This window comes from Corvus hawaiiensis, chromosome 1 (assembly GCF_020740725.1).
Source record: "Corvus hawaiiensis isolate bCorHaw1 chromosome 1, bCorHaw1.pri.cur, whole genome shotgun sequence".
NCBI classification, from domain to species: Eukaryota; Metazoa; Chordata; class Aves; order Passeriformes; family Corvidae; genus Corvus; species Corvus hawaiiensis.
The window spans coordinates 77061397-77080455 of record NC_063213.1 but is presented as its reverse complement, the minus strand read 5'-3'; the positions used below and the strand labels follow the sequence as shown (position 1 = coordinate 77080455).

The 19059-nt window shown below is 37.0% G+C and overlaps 1 protein-coding gene across 2 annotated transcripts in view; it reads right to left on the bottom strand.

Moving 5' to 3' along the window:
• Nucleotides 1–19059, bottom strand: part of CDH12 (cadherin 12) — a 431901-nt gene that overhangs the window by 228086 nt on the left and 184756 nt on the right. The gene's annotated exons all lie outside the window — the stretch shown is intronic.

Here is a 19059-nt window from a genome sequence, read left to right as displayed (position 1 = left end):
TGCAGCAATGCAAGTTCTTCCCTCTCTTACAGCAGAGCAGAAAAACCAACAAGGAATGCATTTAAAGGATCTAATTTGCCTTTCACTTATACTGATACAAATAAATCTATTAAAGATGACAGTTTAAATTTAGATCAGAAAAAAAAAAAAAAGCAGTGTGAAAGAAGAATGAGGTGTATTTGTTACTTGTTTTTGGTTCAAGAGTATTATGGAAACTAGACTTCAGTGTACCAAGTATTCAAGCTTACACAGTTGAATGAGTCAAGCCAAAGTGTGTCAACTTTTATGACTGTCCTCATCTTCTATTTTCCTGTTCTTGGATGAAAATTGTGGCACTAGACAGTTGACTCCATTTCCCATTCTGATTTATCTATAAAAATACCAGTTTGCGACTAAGAATAATTTTGTTCAGAGAATAATAAATTTAGTATTGGTGATCTGAAGCATCAATATAGAATGGAAAATGGATATTTTGATAGCAACTAATGAAGAAGATTTGGAACCTATAGTAGCAATTCTTGTTCGTATGTAGTTAACATAACTTATTCTATGAATGCTGAAGCAAAGTTAATCATAAGCATATACTGAAATTCTTAATCAAGTTTATTTACTTTTGATCTGCTTTTATACATTTTTCAGGTAAATTTGTGTAGTTGTGTTTTAGCAGGAAAAGCAGCAAAGAAAGCAATTTTTAAGTTGTTAAGCAAGTGGCAGAGAAAATGGATTATATGTTTACTTTCTGAAGGCATTAACATCAGAAAACTCATTTTTACAGAGACAAGAGTATCATGTGATTTAGATCACTCAGAAGTAACCATGAAAGTTTGGCTCTCCAATTTATTTAGCAAGACAGAAAACAATGATTTTTTCACCCTGACTTTAAAGCCTGAGGAACAGGAAATAAATCTAAGTGCCCCATATTTCCACTAGACAATCAGTAGGAAGAGATCAACTTTTCTACTCTAGCAGTGTTAGCCATAAAGTTTTCAGGCTCCTCCTCTGGACATGCTACTCTCCTCCCAGTGATCAAAAGCTCCTCCAGTGCAAAATCTGGATAATAAGTTTGGCAATATTTCATATTCAGACAGCAAAGTTTTTAGAATGTGTAGGTTACTTTTTCTGCAATTTATTGAATGCCTCTCACCCAGGGATTCATGCTGGCCCTGGGACTAATGGTAACAAAGTCATAATTAATCAACTAATTAATAAAATAAGAAGGCTTTTACAAACATTAATATGAAACATAAACACATTCTTGAGTAAAGGGTTTCATGTGTCAAGACTAAGGTGATTTCCTGTTGCAACCCCCACTGAAAAAAGAGGCTGTTCTCCTTACCTATACATTTGTACCAGTGAATGTGTGGAAGTCATCCCAATGCTTGATCTGTTCTGACATGGCATCCCTCATGAAACATGTAATTCACAGACACATGTTGTATTATTTATGATTTCAAATACAATTAGAGAATATGAAAAAGACCTTGTTAAGACATTTTATTTGCCAGTCCTGTAAGCTTCCAGTTTCAGGTTTCATGCTGCTTTGTCTAGTGGAATCTTAGCTCTTACCAGCCCTAGAAATTTCAACACTTCTAAACTGCTGTTCCAGCCTACAAAATCTCCATAACATGAATTCTTTTCCTGTTTTTACCCCCTTTTCAAGTATCTTTCAGTCATTTTATACTAAAAATATTATGCTTTAATAATTTAAATGGTAATCTTTCACACTCAATGTTCTTACTGTCTTTTTAAGGTTTAAAGGTCAACATTCATCAGAAGTTCCTTGTAAAACTGAATTATTTTAATTGTGTCTCACCACAAGTAAAGGTCTGGGGACAAAATAACAGCAGATCCAGAAAAGGGACTGAAGCATGAAGGAAAAAAACCTGAAGTGACAACAAGATTTCAGTTTGCGCAAAAACAACTGGGTCTTACTGTAGTCTTGGACTATTAGGTAAGACACTGGCATTTTGAATTTGGTGTTAACAAAAGAAAACAATAATTTGAATCACTCATGAATCTTGCTACAGTCTAAATAACAGAAGCAAAGTCTGGCACCTTGGGTCCTATTCCCAATCCTGAATATAACTTAAAATTTTGAATTCAGTTCTTATGAGTCATCTCAATAAAGGGACAGAGGATTTTCTGAACAAGGGGATCAGAAAAGTACTATGTTTTCAATAGTGGATCATATAGGTAGTTATATAGATAAAAAAATTAGGCACCCTTCTCAGCACATCATTCTTACACAGAGGGGGCAGTATATTAAAGCAGTAAAAAAATAAAATAAAATTCTACGTAACCTCTAATTAACCTTTTGAATTCACTGCCTCAAGCTATGATTATAGGAAAGAATTAATATGTGCATGTGAGAGTATTTTAAAATCATAACAGAATTTAAAGTGGTTACACAAGAAAAATTTCTTTGTTCAGTATTGTTCCTCAATGCGAACCAAAAACATGTCCTCATGGGCAAGATAAGATACTAATCATGCGGAAAAAATCCCCAACCAACTAATGATTTAGTAGCAAAATTTAGAAGACCTTTATAGTATCATTGAATAATCCAAAGTATTTTTTACTGTCAAAGGCCATTAGATTATTTGTGCTTCACTAAAAGATTTTTTTTTGAAGATGAATAGCATCTTTTAAAAAGCTATATTTCCAAAATTGATCATTTGAATAGACTGAATGCCAAAATAAATACAGAAACCTGTACCAGTGTAAGTTTCTTAATATTCTCATAAAAACCCCGTTGGTTCAGAGACAAAAACTACTTCAGCACAATACTTTATCATGCATCAATGTAAATTCAATACAGAATAAAAGGCCATAGAGGAACAGGAAGAAAAGTGCTAATACTGTCACAACTTTCCTGCTGGCCCAAATCACACAGAGGGTCAGTTGTGTCCTCCCTGTTGATGCTCAGGAACAGAAAGAACTAGAAGCAAATCGTGTCTATTTCCATAGCTTCAACACACAGAATTTTTCTTCTCCTGCATTTCAAAAGATCCTTTGGTCTGAAAAAAAAATACTATACAGGATGTACTAAGAGTGTCAATTTTCTGAGTAATTTCTTCTTTTCTGATAAGTGAATAGCAAAAAAAAGGTATTGTCTGCTTCATTTTGGCTGGAAACACAGAAACTAGAAATCAGGTGTGCAAGTACTGTAGGATAGCAGCAAACCCAGCAGAATGCATAGAACAGATTAAGTGAAACTGTATTTATCCTTCATCTCTTCAGAGAAAAACATAAATAATAAACCACTTTAAGACATTATAAATGCTCTGCAGAAAAGCATTTGATCCATTCAAACTTTCACAACCATTATATTTTCTATATTTTGGCAACCATTTTTTCCCCATGGCCTCCATACACAATGAAACTAGTTAACTCTTAGTAATACTTAACTGCCATCCACGGTAGCACTGAAATTTTACTGTCATCCTCATTAATTTCAAAAGTACCAGCTGAGAAAATGCAACTCCTGACTCTCATCTGAACTATATCAGCATAGCTGCATTGATTTAAGTGGAATCATACAGCACATTTATAAATGAGTGAGATCTCATGTAAAAACAATAGAATTGGGCATCAATTAATACTACAACAGGTTTTAAAGATCAACCTTCCTACAACATCATCCAATATTTTATTTTTGATACGGATCATTCCTCTCCAAACTTTTTGGTCACAGTGTGTACAGACAACGTGGAAAATTTCTTTGCAAGAAAGAGTTTAATCTTGAGCATTCAGTGCTTTAGTTCAGCATCTTATTCAACTGGTTCTTGATGTTAAGGTAAAGATGTGATCTGGATAGAAGGAGACAGCTGAATCCTTGTCATACTCAGTGGAAAACTGCTGACTTCATCAGGCTTCTTCTTGTGGTACCTCAAGAGGCTCAGACAAATCCAAACTGCTTTTTCTCATCTGATCACTGTTCTCACTCCCAGATTAGCAATATTAATCAGTAACATTATTTTTACTTAGGCCAGATTTCCAAATAAAAGGCAAGTAGCGCAGCATATTGCTTTAAGAGACTTCTGATAGTGTTATGTAAAGTGCACTTTGAATTTCGTTGTATGCTTTTATTAAGTCAGCCTTGTAGGCTGAGACATTTCAGTGTTGGTGATCTGTTTCATTGGAGGCATTCTCACAATGTTTGAGAGGCATTTAGGAGGCACAGGTAACCCTAGATTTAAGTAAAGACCTGCAAAATGCATAAACAAATGGAAGTTTTGGTGCATCCTAATACCACAGTGGAATGGTCCCAAAATCATAATGACAGTGGAAAAGCAGGTGGTGATTAAATACTCTATGGTTCAGTTCTGGGAAGAATTTAGGAACATTATGCTTTCCAAGAGTAGGGTACATACCTTTATGGGTAGAGAGGGTACATACCCCTGTGAGTGAAAGGAAATATAGAGGGAAAATATTTTTAAGGATATATTCAGGTTAATAAAGAGAAAATTAAAATAAAGGTAGAAAGAAGATGTAAAATGGAAACAGGCCACCACTCTTTCGATTATGCACCTTTGGTTTTTCTACCATCTGAGAGAAATGTACTTTGTATCACAGAGGAACACCATTCATGTTCAAGCACCAAGTAAATTATTGTTGCCCATAATTATAAAAAAGGAAAGAGAACGAACAGTTATTCAAACGTGATATGTGCTCGCATATTATAAAGGCGCTTTTGTTAAACAATGGAATCAAAATTCTGGTCAGTCTGTTTGGTGTGTCGTTCTGTATGAACTGAGAACCTCGGGACTACTAGAATGTACTCTACGGGATGAAGAAAACTTTATATTCGAAGTTAGTTAATCTCTGCTGAAAACTTCTGTCAGCAATACACCTATACAGCTCAGCTGGAAAAGAAATTAAGCAGCTGTAACCAAGAGTGTGGTTTTGTAGCAAATTTGCAGTTTCTGGTCTGGGTATCCTTTTTGCTGGGGGCTGTAAATCTCCTTTAGACATAACAGTAAAAACAGGAGCACCCTGCAATTTGCACCATAGGAGCAGTGTGGGAAACAGAATGACTCAGGGACATCCTTTCTAAAGTGCAATTCCTCCCTCACATCCTTCTTGTTCAGGTGAAGGGAACAGTGTGATTTGTGGTATGATCTGTCTCAGCAGCAATTTACAACTTCCCAGTAAAATCTCTCTGCTCAGTTCCTTTTGCCATCAACTTGCTTTAGCATGCAGGGACAGGGGGAGAGGATAGTGCAGAAAGTCATGTGCAGGGATGCAATGTACTGCTTGTAACCACATAAATATCTTACACCCATCCATTAGCCTCCCTGTCCCTGTCTCTCTGAATAAGGAGGGGTTGCTTGTCCCCTTGAAGGGGACAAAACTGAACTGCAATTTAGTCTTGGGATTCTCCCTGGCATTTTTATAGCTGAAGCCTGTCTGCTACTTACTCAGACTAATACTATAACTCTAACACACTTTAAGGGCCACATTTTCAGTGTCATAAAGCATCATATCTGTCCATTTCTCAGGGTAACCACAGGGCTTTTATAATAATAGAGAAACTCTATTAATTTTCCCGTTTTTTTGCTTTTCTCTTCTTTGCCATTTCTTTTCTTCTTTGCTTTTGTTTTGTGAGCTCTTTTACTCGGAGTTTGAATTAAAATGCAGGAGACTGAGAATTCTTGTTCGGACTTAGTTGTTTATTATATCTTATCAGTAATACAGCTGCACAGGAGTATGCCTCCAAGGTAACAGGGTGGAAAATGGCCGTGAGTTCTAACTTCCAAGGCTTTTTAAGGTCTAAATTAACCAATTATAAAATACCAAGTAACTTGTTTTTATTTATAATCCAATTACCAACCTTTCATGTCCCGCAGTGTGGGACTTTTGACCCAATGGCATAACCCCTAGATTTGTGAAGAAGAAGGAGGAAAGAGAAAGGAGAAAGGAAGAAGAAGATTCACACCCAAATTCCTCCATATTGTAACCTATTATTACCTATATCCCCTAAACCTAATTTTCTACATCTCTACATATTCCACCCAGTGATATAAGTTTTAATTACACAGCAACAACCTCAGTGTTATCACACAATTTAGGGAGCTTTTCCCAAGGTTTCGGATCGAATACAGTGTACTCCTGAGGATCGCTGCTTGCCAGCACTGAAAGGCTGAAATTTTTAGAACCCAGGGTTCCAACAAAAATCAGAACTTAGGATGTGACAACATCTCTGCCTGAGATTTTTCAGATGTTACTGATTTCTGGAAAAGCTCAGAAAGATATAGTAACAAGTATAAACAGTAATTAAAATGAACTTTCTAACAATCCTAACTTGCATCTGTCTGACTAGATTTTAGTCTTCTAACTATGGGGAATTTGGGTTCGTTTCATTTTTTGATTGTTCTGGTTTGTTTTTATTTTTATTTCAGTCTTGACTGTTTTTCTTATATGAGATTGCTCTTCTCTTTTTCAGTTTGTCCATTCCAGGATCATCTTTTAATCTGTTTTTTTTTTTTAATTTCCAATCTCTTTTAATATTCCTCCCTCCTTGTTTTCTTGCTCTCTATTTTTCCAGTCTTAGAATGAGAAGTATTCTGCCTTTTCTTGGCAGTGTGAGAATGGATAGGTATAGAGGGAAAAACAGGGAGAATAATAGCTGCATTTTTCCATATACACATAAAAAAAATCTTCTGTAGGAAAAGGAATCAAGTGCTAACAAAATTGCTTTTAGCATCACATTCCCTCAACTACTATTTAGGAGGAGCTAGAAATGCTGTAAAGAAGCATGACTAAAAACATTTTAATTCCGCATATGGTCTCATTCTTCATAGTCTGAAGCAAGTATTCGCTCAGATATAACAGACACCAGCCCATTGACTGTGAAGGACAACTTCCTTGTAGCAGGGAAGGAGGCTGGGCTATAAAATAAAGAGTACCTGCAGCATTATCGTGCCAAGTCCCGAAAGAGTAGGCTGATGGGAATAGCAGCCAGTAAGACAAGCCCTTATTTGGGATCAGCACTCTCCATTCATGTGGGACCATGCTGATTAGCACTTGGTTAGATTTCTGGTGGGAGTACTCAAGCCACACCACATCAAGGTGACAGTGAACAGGAGGGTGAAGCAGTCCCTCATCCCAGCTTCTTCAGAGGCTATCAGGAACAGAAGTTATTTAGTGCCTTCCATGTGCCTAATGGCAAGATTATTACTCCCGGAAGCACTGCACTGCATCCAGTTGTCTAATAATTTAGGTGGCTTCCATGACATAAAGAAGCTAAAGTGTGTACTGTATATAGATCTTATTTCTAGATACCAAGGAACATGAAGATTTGGATCTAGTACAAAGATACTGGAACTGATTAGCAGGGCCTAACCCTGTCGAGTTTCCTTCTTGTTTGCCCCATTCACATAATTACCCCCTCTGACACCCTCCTATTACATTCATATGCTACATATTACATCCCACATACTATTCCCCCATTAGTTTGCTAACCTATAGTAAAAATTCAGAAAAAAATATTGCTCCTTTTTGCAGACCTGCATGCTATTTCTCATTTGCCTGTTTTTGATTGTATCCTGCACTTCGAAAGTCTCATAATCCTTTGTGATTATCAGGTTTTCTAAGGTTTACCTTAGTCAATCAGCTGAAAAGAGAATGAAAAAGCAATAATATAAAAAATATCTTCTTAATTTTTCCATCCTGTAATTATTTCCAATTGGATCTATTAATGCCATCATTTCAAAAGCTCAGAAGGCAGCGAATCAGATCATAATATGAAACGTGATGCTCAGTTCTAGCCAGCAGGAAACTGAAGGTGGCAGGAGGAGATCAGAGCAAAAAACCCCGACTTTTTAGCTCAGGCAGCCCAAGCAAAAGGCATGTCTCAGCTGCTGCCTCTTCACTCAGGGAAGCAGGAGCCGTGGTCTCTCATAAACTTGGGTATTGTATCCTGTGGAGGGAATTAAGCAGTGGAATCTTAAACTCTATGTCACTGCAGCTTGCTGCCAAAAATCAGTACAGAGCATGCTGGAACAGTTTCTTTAACACAATCTTGCCCTGGAAACATGTTGGAAGAGAACATGCTTCCATAAAGCACAGCCACCTGTTACCTCTTTTGAAGATGGCTTGGTTTGAGACAGTGGCTAAATAATAAAATGTGGCCTCCACTGATTAAACAGAATAGAATTCTCTAGCCACATATGACAGATTAATCATATGACACTTTTAAAAAAAATGTGCAGGTTAATTATCATATCTTTTCTGGACAGGAAGTATCATTATGTGATCATACCCATTTTGAGCCATTAGCCTCTCTTTTTCCTTTTTATGAATATGGGGGAATGAACGATGGCTTAATTATAGCACTAGGAAATTACTTGCCTTTTGGTGGGGGGTAGAGAAGATGGTCTCATAATCACAATACAAAGTTGAGACTGTATGATGTTACCTTAAAATATTTATTCTCAGTTACTCTTTCAGTTCCATTTGCATCTGTAATAAGTAGCATGTTTAAAAGACACTCACATGAATGAAATGAGATTAGAAGAATGTGGAAGCCAGAAGGTGCAGAGACTCACTTCCTAAATACACAGTCGCATTTTGTGTCACGCTTGCAAGCTGTAATTTGTGATTGATGTGAAAATTTGTAATATTAATCGTAAAAATAATGGGTGAAACCCACAAGCACTGTGTATTCATTCATGTTAATTTGTCTCTTGGCTAGCAAAGCCAACTAGCCTGTGTTCATCTATCTCCAGAACCTCCTATACTGATATTAATCAGTTTGCTGAAACCCTGCATCTTTTTTTTCCCCCATCCATGAAGGCATTTCTGAGAATAATAATTACACTACTTAGCCTTTATCTAGTGCTTCTCATCTTTCAAGTGCTTTACAAATATTAATTCACTAATTAATCTTTCCAACAACTCACATTACTCCCATTTTACAGATGGAGAAGCATTAGCAGAGAGGGCAAGTGACCTGCCTGAGGCCATGGAGAGCAGAGAAAGGGGAGAAGACTAAGGGAAGAGATGCTTATAACTAGAATGAAATGGAGGCAGATGGGACAATTATGGTGATTGTTCAGCAAATAATCATGAGATTCCAGTGAAGGATTTAACATACCACCGGAGGGCAGGCAGTGCTAGTCCTACTGTGTATTATACAGCCACTCAGTATGACAAAGGATCCACGAATTTAAAAAAAAATAAATAAACTGAAGAGAAAAACTTATTGCACTTTCATCATTTTTTAAAAACCAGATACAGTCTGTTCTTAGATACTGGCAAAAGCCTTAAAAATAATCATGAGCAAAAAACTAGGGTCAGGAAACTAGAAAATTCTAATTTATTTGGTATCTCATTCGATGTAGGGCCATCTGTACTCAAAATTGGATCAACTAAATGCAAAGACTGTCCCATGCTAGTGACATTAGAATTTCTCTGCGTGGTTCATTTTGTATCTAAGGAGTCTGATAGAAAACATACTCTATAAGACTAGATCTAGCTCACATATTTAGCTCCAAGAGTAAGCAAAAAAATAGACCAATAAACTTCCCTCTTAAAACTTGGCTTTCTGCTCTCCAAATAACCTCTTTTTAATCACGTTTTTGTCCACTTTGTTCTAGTTCGATTTTGCTTTGTTTACAATCCCAAATGATTCCAGGACATTTCTACATGAGGACTACAGGAGAATATGGGATAATACTATTGTATGATACGGCTGTCAGGGAGACTTTTTCCTTAAGGCTATAAGACATACATCATTGCCTGGAATTTAGAACAGCAGGTGGGGATGTGAGGGTATCCGTGCTAAATCCAGGAAGTGAATTATCCACAGGCAGAAACTATTCTCTGTGTCACAGCTGGTATAAAACTGGGGACTGGTTTTGAATTGTGTTAGAATCTAGCAAGTACAGTACACATACCTATCCAAATCAACGCTCCAAACGATTACACAGATATTCAAAGTACTTTAAGCTCCATGCAGACTGGGAACAAAGTGGAAAAAAACACTGAAAACTGTACAAAATCTAGCAGATACACAATCAGGTCAAATTGAGATCACTTTTACCCCTCTCTGAGAAGTTTTGCTTTCTGCTCCATTGATATGTTAACTCTTCCAGTTGCACTTCATGCCGACAATGACATTCTGTATACAATACTGTAGCTCACTCAGTAGTGGGTAACAATCCAAGAGTACAGAAAGCCCCAGTGAGAACGAAGAAGAGAGAGAGGGAATGTGAAAAGGCCCCTGACAATTTCAAACACTGCATATGTGCTGTAATGTTTAGCACTAAGAGGAGAACTCTCACTCCTGTACTCTGTGCATTTCTCTCACTAGTTATGCCCTTGTCTGGAGATGCCCTTAAAATGAAATTTAATTACCTACAGAATAGCTACAACTTTGGAGGGTTTTAGAGCTTGGGAAGCAGATAATTTTCCAAGATACAGAACTGATACACCTATTCTGTGTCTTGGAAAATTATCTGCTTCCCAAGCTCTTAAGAACTTGAGCCAAAACTGTTATTTCAACAAAGAATAATAAAAATATATATTTTGCTTCTGCAAGAATTTGAAAGTAAAGTAAATTGTTTACTCTCTCTTTGAGTTCTACATCCTCTTAAAATTAATTCTCCCCTTAAACTTTATTTAAGATTCATAATCAGGAAAAGATTTCCTGGAAATGACATGGTGGAAAAAAAAAAACCCTTTATTGGTACTATTTTGATATTAATAACACAATTTTATGGTTTCATCATTTGCAAGCTTTGCAGACAATACACATGATTACCAATCCAATCACTGACAACAGCAAGCAACTTACCACTTGTGACCTCAAGATTCTGTAGCAGTAAGAAACAAATTGACTGGGAAGAGCTCCTACAGTACCTTGTAATCAAGATGAAACTATTAAATTTGTGGTTTAATCAAGTGATTAAATTTTTGGTTAGCTCCTGTGACAGAATGTGCTTTATGTCCTTACAAAAAAGTAATGTTCACAAAACCTTCATAACAGATCACATACATTGGTACAGGACTCTTGAGAAGGATGCTCGATGATGACGAGTGTATCACGACAGAAATAAACGCTGCATTTTGTCTGTGAAGTTTAGTTAGGTTTGCTTTGCTTAGATCAACCGTTGGAGTAAGGCCACAGATCACTCTCACCAATATTCAGAGCACTGTGCAGAAAGGACTTTTAGCAGATAGGAAAAGTAGCAAAGAAAACAAAGTGCCTGGCTCGGCTCAGCTCAACATGGAGAAGACAAGTTTTGTTTATGCAACAGACATAAAAATGTCAAGGATTCAGACCAGAAGCCCTTAGTTTCTTCCCAGATGCTGCTGGGCTACACATAAGCTATTGCAGCTTCATTTTGTGCTCCCTTTCTTCAATATAATTCACCTCTAAAAGGAAGAGATGGATTTTATTTACATGTCTCCATAATTATATTTGGATGATGTTGAGCAAGGATGGAGCTCAAAAATGCTGTTGATAGAAACCTAATTACTGTTTTAGGAACCAAGTTCTTTTAAACAATGATTTTTATTTATTTATTTAACCTAGATCTGTGTCAAAAACTAGGCAGTGCAGTGTAGTTCAATGCTGTAAGTTAAATGAGTGGTTATCAAGGTAAGGCAAACACTGGCTCTTAGATGTTGGGAGCTACAACTGAACTAGCTTTACATATCAGCTCATTTTTAATTAAAATTTGTTAATACATTCTGAATGTCACTGATGCTAATATTTTAAAGTACCTAAGGTTATTCTAGGCTAAGCAGGAAAGTGTCAGTTTTCTTTCTTTAGAACTCTTTTTGTTTGCATAGGCTTTAGTTTTATATTCTTCAAGCAGGAAACTGTATGTAATTATTTTGGATGTCTTCTTTTATTGCTTAATTAAAACCATAGAAAACAGCATAAAATAAACTCTCTATCTCATTGACATTTGCACAGCAGCACTTTTCCAATCAACCAAAAGCATATTTGTCCTATGTCATTAATGATAAAAAGGCACAAATTATTTATTTACGATGATATTAAGAATAAAGTATTAATTTGTTGGAGAAAACACGGTATTAATAATAAATAATCCTGATCTCCATTAACATGATACAAGGATGAAACTGCTTTAATTTGGTTTAGAAAATAATTAAATGCAGGCATACACTCATAGAAAAGAACTCTACTGTCTTGTAAACAGTGGTAAAATACATATCTTGGAACAACCTCTAAGTAGGAACTTGCACAAGAAGTGCGTTGCAATGATGGAGCAATTTATTGTACTGTATCATTGACAATTAATTCTGAAAATGCTACTTTTTCAGAAAGAAAGTTCTGTATAAATAAAAAATATAAAAAGTCTAGAATTCACAATCAACACCTGAAAATAAAATAAAAGTGTCTGTACTTCGGATCATTTATTTTCTAAGTCAGGAAAATACACATGTGAGATTAATGATAAATCCACTCATAACACTTCTCCAAAACCCTGAATCATTTTTCCAACACATGGAACAAAAGAATAATGAAATAATGGGTAGGATGGGCCAGGAGAAAGTCCTGCATATAACTATGGATTTACCACAACAGAAATTCATAGGCAATGTTGAATACAACTGAGAATTTCTAAAAGTAAATTTACATTGTTATTCCAACTTTTTTTCCCAATATTTCGGTCACTCTCACAATAGTTAAAATACTTGTGGAAGTGCCCTGTCTAAATAGTTGCCTGCTTTTCAAGTGATTGGGGCTTTCCCTTTGTTTATGTCTACCTTCACCCCAATGTTTAGTCCTTTACACTTGCTCACATGGCAAATTATCTTCCTTTTTGTATGCATCTTTTTTCCAAACAGTTTTTTGTAGCACACAACAAAGCTATGGCAACAGTGATGACGTCTCTACCCTTTAATTTGAAGCACAATGCTGTCTTTTTCTATGCCTTGTTCTCAATACTAATAGGCATATTTCCAGTCACTTCACTTCCACTTGATATTATATACATTAACAATCTTTTCATGCAGGTCCCAAAGCACAAAGCTCAGGAGTATCACATTTTGTAAAACATCAGACACAAATATTCATGTTCCAGAACTTATGAGTGATTTTATCCTCAAAAGCAAGCAGACTGGGAATGGTTGAAACTCACACAGACATATCTGAGTTAGTCCTAATTAGCTCAAATACCAGCAGCAGCATAGCAGGGCACAGTGAATAACTGCAGGCGAGCTGCCCAAATATGTTCCTTACAATATCATGCCCAGCAAACAGTAAGTTTGAGAGACCAAAGGAACAACACAGGACATATCCCTTACATTTCATTAAAGAAATTCACCCCATGCTACAACTTTTTTCACTGCATTCTCACAGAAAGTGGTTCCAGTGAACCAAGTGAGATTATTTACATGAAATTTGTAACCCAATAGATTGTGGGCCAGACCTCGCATACATTTCTGCAAGAGACTGTCCTTACTTGTGCAAGTAAGAGACAAGCAAAAAAGGCATTGCTGATATATAGCTACACAAACACATAATTAACTTGAGAAACATCTTAATAATGCATTACTAAAATATGTAATACACACATTGTTCTGGTTTCAGCTGGAGTGGAGTTCATTTTCCTCGCAGTGTCTGGTGTGGAGCTGTGTTTTGGATTTGTGCTGAACACAAAGCTGATAAAACAGAGATGTTTTTGTTATTGCTGGGCAGGGTTTACAGAGAGCCAAGGCCTTTTCTGTTTTTCATACTGCCTTGCTGGTGAGGAAGTTGAGGGTGCGTGGAGGGCTGGGAGGAGACAGCTAGGACAGGTGACCCAAACTGACCAAAGGGATATTCCAGACCATGGGACATCATGCTCAGTGTGTAAAGTGTGGGGAAGAAGGAGGAAGTGGGGGACATTTGGAGTGATGGCATTTGTCTTCCCAAATAACCATTCTGCATCATGGGCCCCTGCTCTCCTGAAAAAGGCTGAACACCTGCCTGCCCATGGAAGCAGTGAATGAATTCCTTGTTTTGCTTTGCTTCTGTGTGGAGCTTTTGCTTTCCCTGTTAAACTGTTTTCATCTCAACCCATGAGTTCTCTACCTTTTACCCTTCCAGTTTCCTCCCCGATTCATGGGGTAGGGAAGTGAGCTGGCTGGGGTTGAACCATGACACATATGTACACCTAGATGGAATTACTCATAAGAAGAAATGGTGGTAAGCAACATCCTAATTAAAACTAAAGTTTTCAGAATTTCAACATTTCCACAACTAAAAGTCACATTTTAAAGATTACTGCAGCATATCTGTATGCTTTGCAATATCATTGCAACTCAAGGCTCTCATGAGTGGTTTATTCAATTGAGTTTGCACTCTAATTTAGGCTACCTGACAGTCTGTTATTAGAATAGAATGTCAGTAAGGTTTCTTCCATCTGAACACAGACATATTTTTCAAAATGAGATTTACCATTCTTGTTTGATGTCTGAGTCTTCCCCCTTAAATTATGAAAGCATCCTAGACAATTTGCTAAGATCAGATGGCAAAATTTTAGCCAATTAATATTAGCTGAGTAGAATCCCACCATTCCTGGTCACAAGCTTACTTTAATAGACATTGGCAGAGAAAAAACTTTTTTTTTTTTGAAAATACGTATTTTAGTATGTGCTTTGTCTTTCCCTGTCAAGCTTTTACAACTTGTCTTTGTTGTTACCCAAGTCTAATCCAGATTTTTATAATTTTGTAAATATTTTGTAACCATTTTTCATCTGTGATTCAGGCTTGGGGAAAGACTGAAAGATGAGGAATAAAACTGCAAAAATTTCCTTTCGCTGAGATATGTTACCTTACTGTCGTGGTTTAGGAGTCGTACTCCCTGTTTAGTGCTGCCTCCCCCCCAAGACTCCAAAACCACACGCTGCTCACTCGCTTCCCCTCCTCCCCTCTTCCACCCCCAGGTGGCTGCATAGAACTGCGGACACGAAAGGGAAACATCACAGTCTGAGGTAAGAACAAGCTGTTGGAAAAAGCAATGAGTTAAGAGAAGGAACAGTAACAGCAACAATATTAATAACAAAAGTGTACAAAAGAGCGAATGCAGAGCTCGACCCAACTGCAGCCATGCCATCCAGACTGCTCCTTCCAGTCAGGACCTCTCTGTCTGCCACTGTTTCCATCGGAAAAGCATAACCTGCTGGAAAGAAAGAGTCCTTTTCCCTGCCCCTGATAATGACACAAGTTGGTATTGAATGACATAATGCCTTGGCTGCACTCCCTCCCACTGATCTGGGCTGAAAGCAGGCCACTTACTCATCAATTAAATGTCTTCTCCTATACTCACAGGGTACATTTTCAATGTTAAGAAATTGGCCATTCAGTCCCTACTATTTCTGCCTCTAAAGAGCCATGAAGTCCTGCTCTGTGTGAGGTCAACTGAAAGGTGGGACCCCTCAGTGGGAAGAGAACAAACACAAGCCTGAGTGAGATGATGTGTTACTTAACAAAAAGAGGCTTAACCTGTGATACCATTATAGAATAAATCTGTTCATTTCATAAATGAAAGAAGAGCTGAAAATACAGCTATCACAATTTCAGCTGTAGCACAACCAGCTATCACAGTTAAAAGTTCACGTCAATCAGAGGTAGATGTATGATAGCTGGTTGTGTAAACAATATGGGCATTCCACGTCCATTTTTTAAATCACACCTTTTCTTCAACTTAGTATACAGTGCAACTCTATAAATTATCATTTAATACGTTTAACCTTTACATTGTAAGATAAATATTGAATAGCTACCTAAAGGAAAATTATTTGTTACACAGAGTTTATGAGCATCTAAAAATTGATTTAAAACATGGAATGGTAATTCAAACTGCAGACACTTTTAGGTATAGGCTATGGACCTTAATTTCATGCAGTTAGAAGAAAGAAATCTGCTCTATGACTTCATTATTTACTGCTGCCAATATAATAAAATATATAAATAGGGGGAAAGAAATATCACAATTTTGATAGGATTTTTTGGTTTTTATTTGAAGGCAAGTAACTCCTCCTGAATATTTAAATAAACACTCAGCAAAGAAATAATGCAGAGCCTCTGTATGAAAGCACTAAGGAACATGGCATATTTCTTCATTATTCAAGAGTGGAGAAAGATGGACAAGGCCAGCTAGCAAAGACAGATGACGTGCTGTTTAAAAAATATCTTGTCAATATCTTATTTTCTGAGCAAATTATCCATGCCAGCTATGTGAAAAAGTAGCCTCAGAAAATAAATGCCTGGTTTGTCATTATGTCAGCTGTTTCCTTTACTGACACCAACATAATGTTATTTTTATGTTATTTTATAAAGTAAATGTTGTCATCCTAGAGAGTTTAGTTTACAAATTAAAAGTGCACCTGAATCATAAGTACTCCCATCTTAATATTATTAATTATTTTATATATATTTGATGCTTTCTTTCTTACTGTATTTTAATTCTAATGATAAACAATTTAAGAAACTGAAATTAAAATAAAGTCAGTTTGGGGTTTGGGGTTCTTTTAGAGTTTATTTTAAAAATAATTGCAAAGTTTGTCTGATTTATTAATTCCTAAGTAAGTATAATGTAAAATCAAAATGGTTTTCAACTTGATTTAATTTAGGATTTTTCCCTTCATATCGGCACTGCCCTGAAATAAGAGAAACAATTTCAACTACAAAGACAGCCATGGCTAAATTCCCCTTCACTTAAATAAGGTCAGACTTTCAGCTCATACTTATGCTATTTTATCTTTCTATGGCCTTCACTGTAAGCACGAGGTACTGGACAAATGAAGTCAGTGGAATTAAAGAGAGATGGAATTGGCATTAACATGGTTTGCTATTGTTTACCCCAACAATTCAGTATGGTTATGTGGAAATAAAAAGGTTATAATGTGAACAGAGTGTGGAACAACATGAATTCATTCTCGTAACAGTGACTGCAACGTTAATGGCACATTGTGCTAACACAACCCAGCCCAATTCAATTTAAGGAATTTAATCATATGTCCATTTCCAGTTGCAATTTACTTTTCTTCTTACTGTAATAAATAAATGAATTCACCTCCTATGTGTAAATTAAAAATAGAGAAAACACCTCCCACTAAAAACTACCTCTAATTTCCCCATCTGTCACTGTGCAATGTGTGAAGCAACGGATATATAATATCAACTCTGTATTTAAACCCTTTAATACTGATAACTTGGTTTCCAATTCTCAGTGTTCCATTTCCAGGCACATGAAGGACAAGCAGGTCATCAGGTACAGCCAATAGGGATTTAAAAAGGGGAAGTCATGCTTGATCAACTTGATAGACATCTGTGGTGAAATGACTGGCTTGACAGATGGGAGGAGAACAATGGATATTGTCTACCTTGACTTCAGTAAAGACCCCACAAGAAGACTGTACAGAAGCTGTTGAACTGAGGGCTGGATGAGCAGATGGTGAGGAAGATCAGAAACCTGATGAACAGCCAGCCCAAAGGGTGATGAACAGTGGCACAAAGCCTGGTTGGAGGCCCGTAACTAAAAGTGTACTCAGGGATCAACGTGGGCTCCAAACCTGATCAACACCTTCATTCATGTTTTGTACTGAACTGTTACTGCCAGCAAGTTTGCAGATGACACAAAACTGGAAGGAGGGATTGATACACCAGAGGGTCATGCTGCCATCCAGAGGGACCTGGGCCGGCTGGGGAAATGGGCAGCCAGGAATGTTGCAAAGTTCAGTAGAGGGAAGTGAAAGTTCTGTGCTGGGGGAAGAACAACCCCAGGTAGGCTTGTAGCAACTAGCTTTGCAGCAAAGAACCTGGGGATCCTGGTGGACACCAAAGGAAACACGAACTAGCAATATGCCCTTTACAGCTGGGATGAATAATAGGATCCTGGGATGTTTTACGTTAAGTATGGCTAGCAGGTAGAAGGACTTGATCCCTCTCCTTTACTCAGCACTGGTAAGACCACACCTGGAGTGCTGTGTCCAGTTCTGGGTTCCCCAGCACAGGTATAACATGGAGCTATTGGAGAGAATCAGTGAAGGGCCACAAAGATGAGCACGGAATTGGAGCATTAGTCACACACACACACACACACACAACTTTTTTTTTTTTTCCTTCATTTAATGTTAATTTTGACAGAATGAAGGATCTCAGGTTTTGGTTCTGTAAAGACTAAGATTTGACAAGAGCATTTTATACCAATAGAGTCAGTTCCAACAAAGGGATACAGCAATTACCAAAAATATTACTCCAGGGTCGATTGCAAAAAAGCACACAGAAAATCCACATTTAGAAATAATGCTATCCTTAATACTATATAACCAAAGAGTTTGTTGTTTATATATCTATAGAGTAGAGATATCTTAAAGCAGGCATTTCTTGCAGGGTTAAATAGAGCAGGGTTGCAACACAAGGAGCTAGATGAAGAAGATTAAATATGAATATTCTCCCAACTGTGGCCCAGAACAATACCTGAATTACATCATTCAGATTTGTGACTTTCTGCAGCAGCAAGAGATAACAACATAACATTTTTTAATAGCATTGTGAAAGTGGCAAGCATAAAGCATTCAAACACAGGACTGGTTTAGGTCTTGAGGCATCAGCATAACTAAAAACATGGACAAGATGGTTGAACACATATTCAGTGTACTCCAAAAGCATTATTTCTTACAGTAAATGTGACGTCTGTGCCAAGTCTCTTGTTGTTTTACTGTGCTGTTTTCTTATTTTGTCTTTCGAAAAAATGTGCAGAAATCAAAACCCAAAAGAAAAGTGTGTATCCTACAAACTCTACCCATGTATAATACAAAAATATTTTATTCTGTACAGTCTGTATTTGCTACAACTTTCAATAATCTATCAAATAGTCAGCATCAAGCCCTTCTTTTGCTTTTTTGACTTTCTTGAGAGAAATTCACAGGATAGCCGAAGAGGGGAGCTGGCTAAACTGAGCCCTGTAGTTCTGCAGTTACATCACTTACAGCATCTCACACAACGAGTTCAGAGCTAGCTTGCATTCATTTGTCAAGAGATGCCTTTGCATCTCTGAGCTGGAAAGATACTATGGATCAGCTTTCCATATG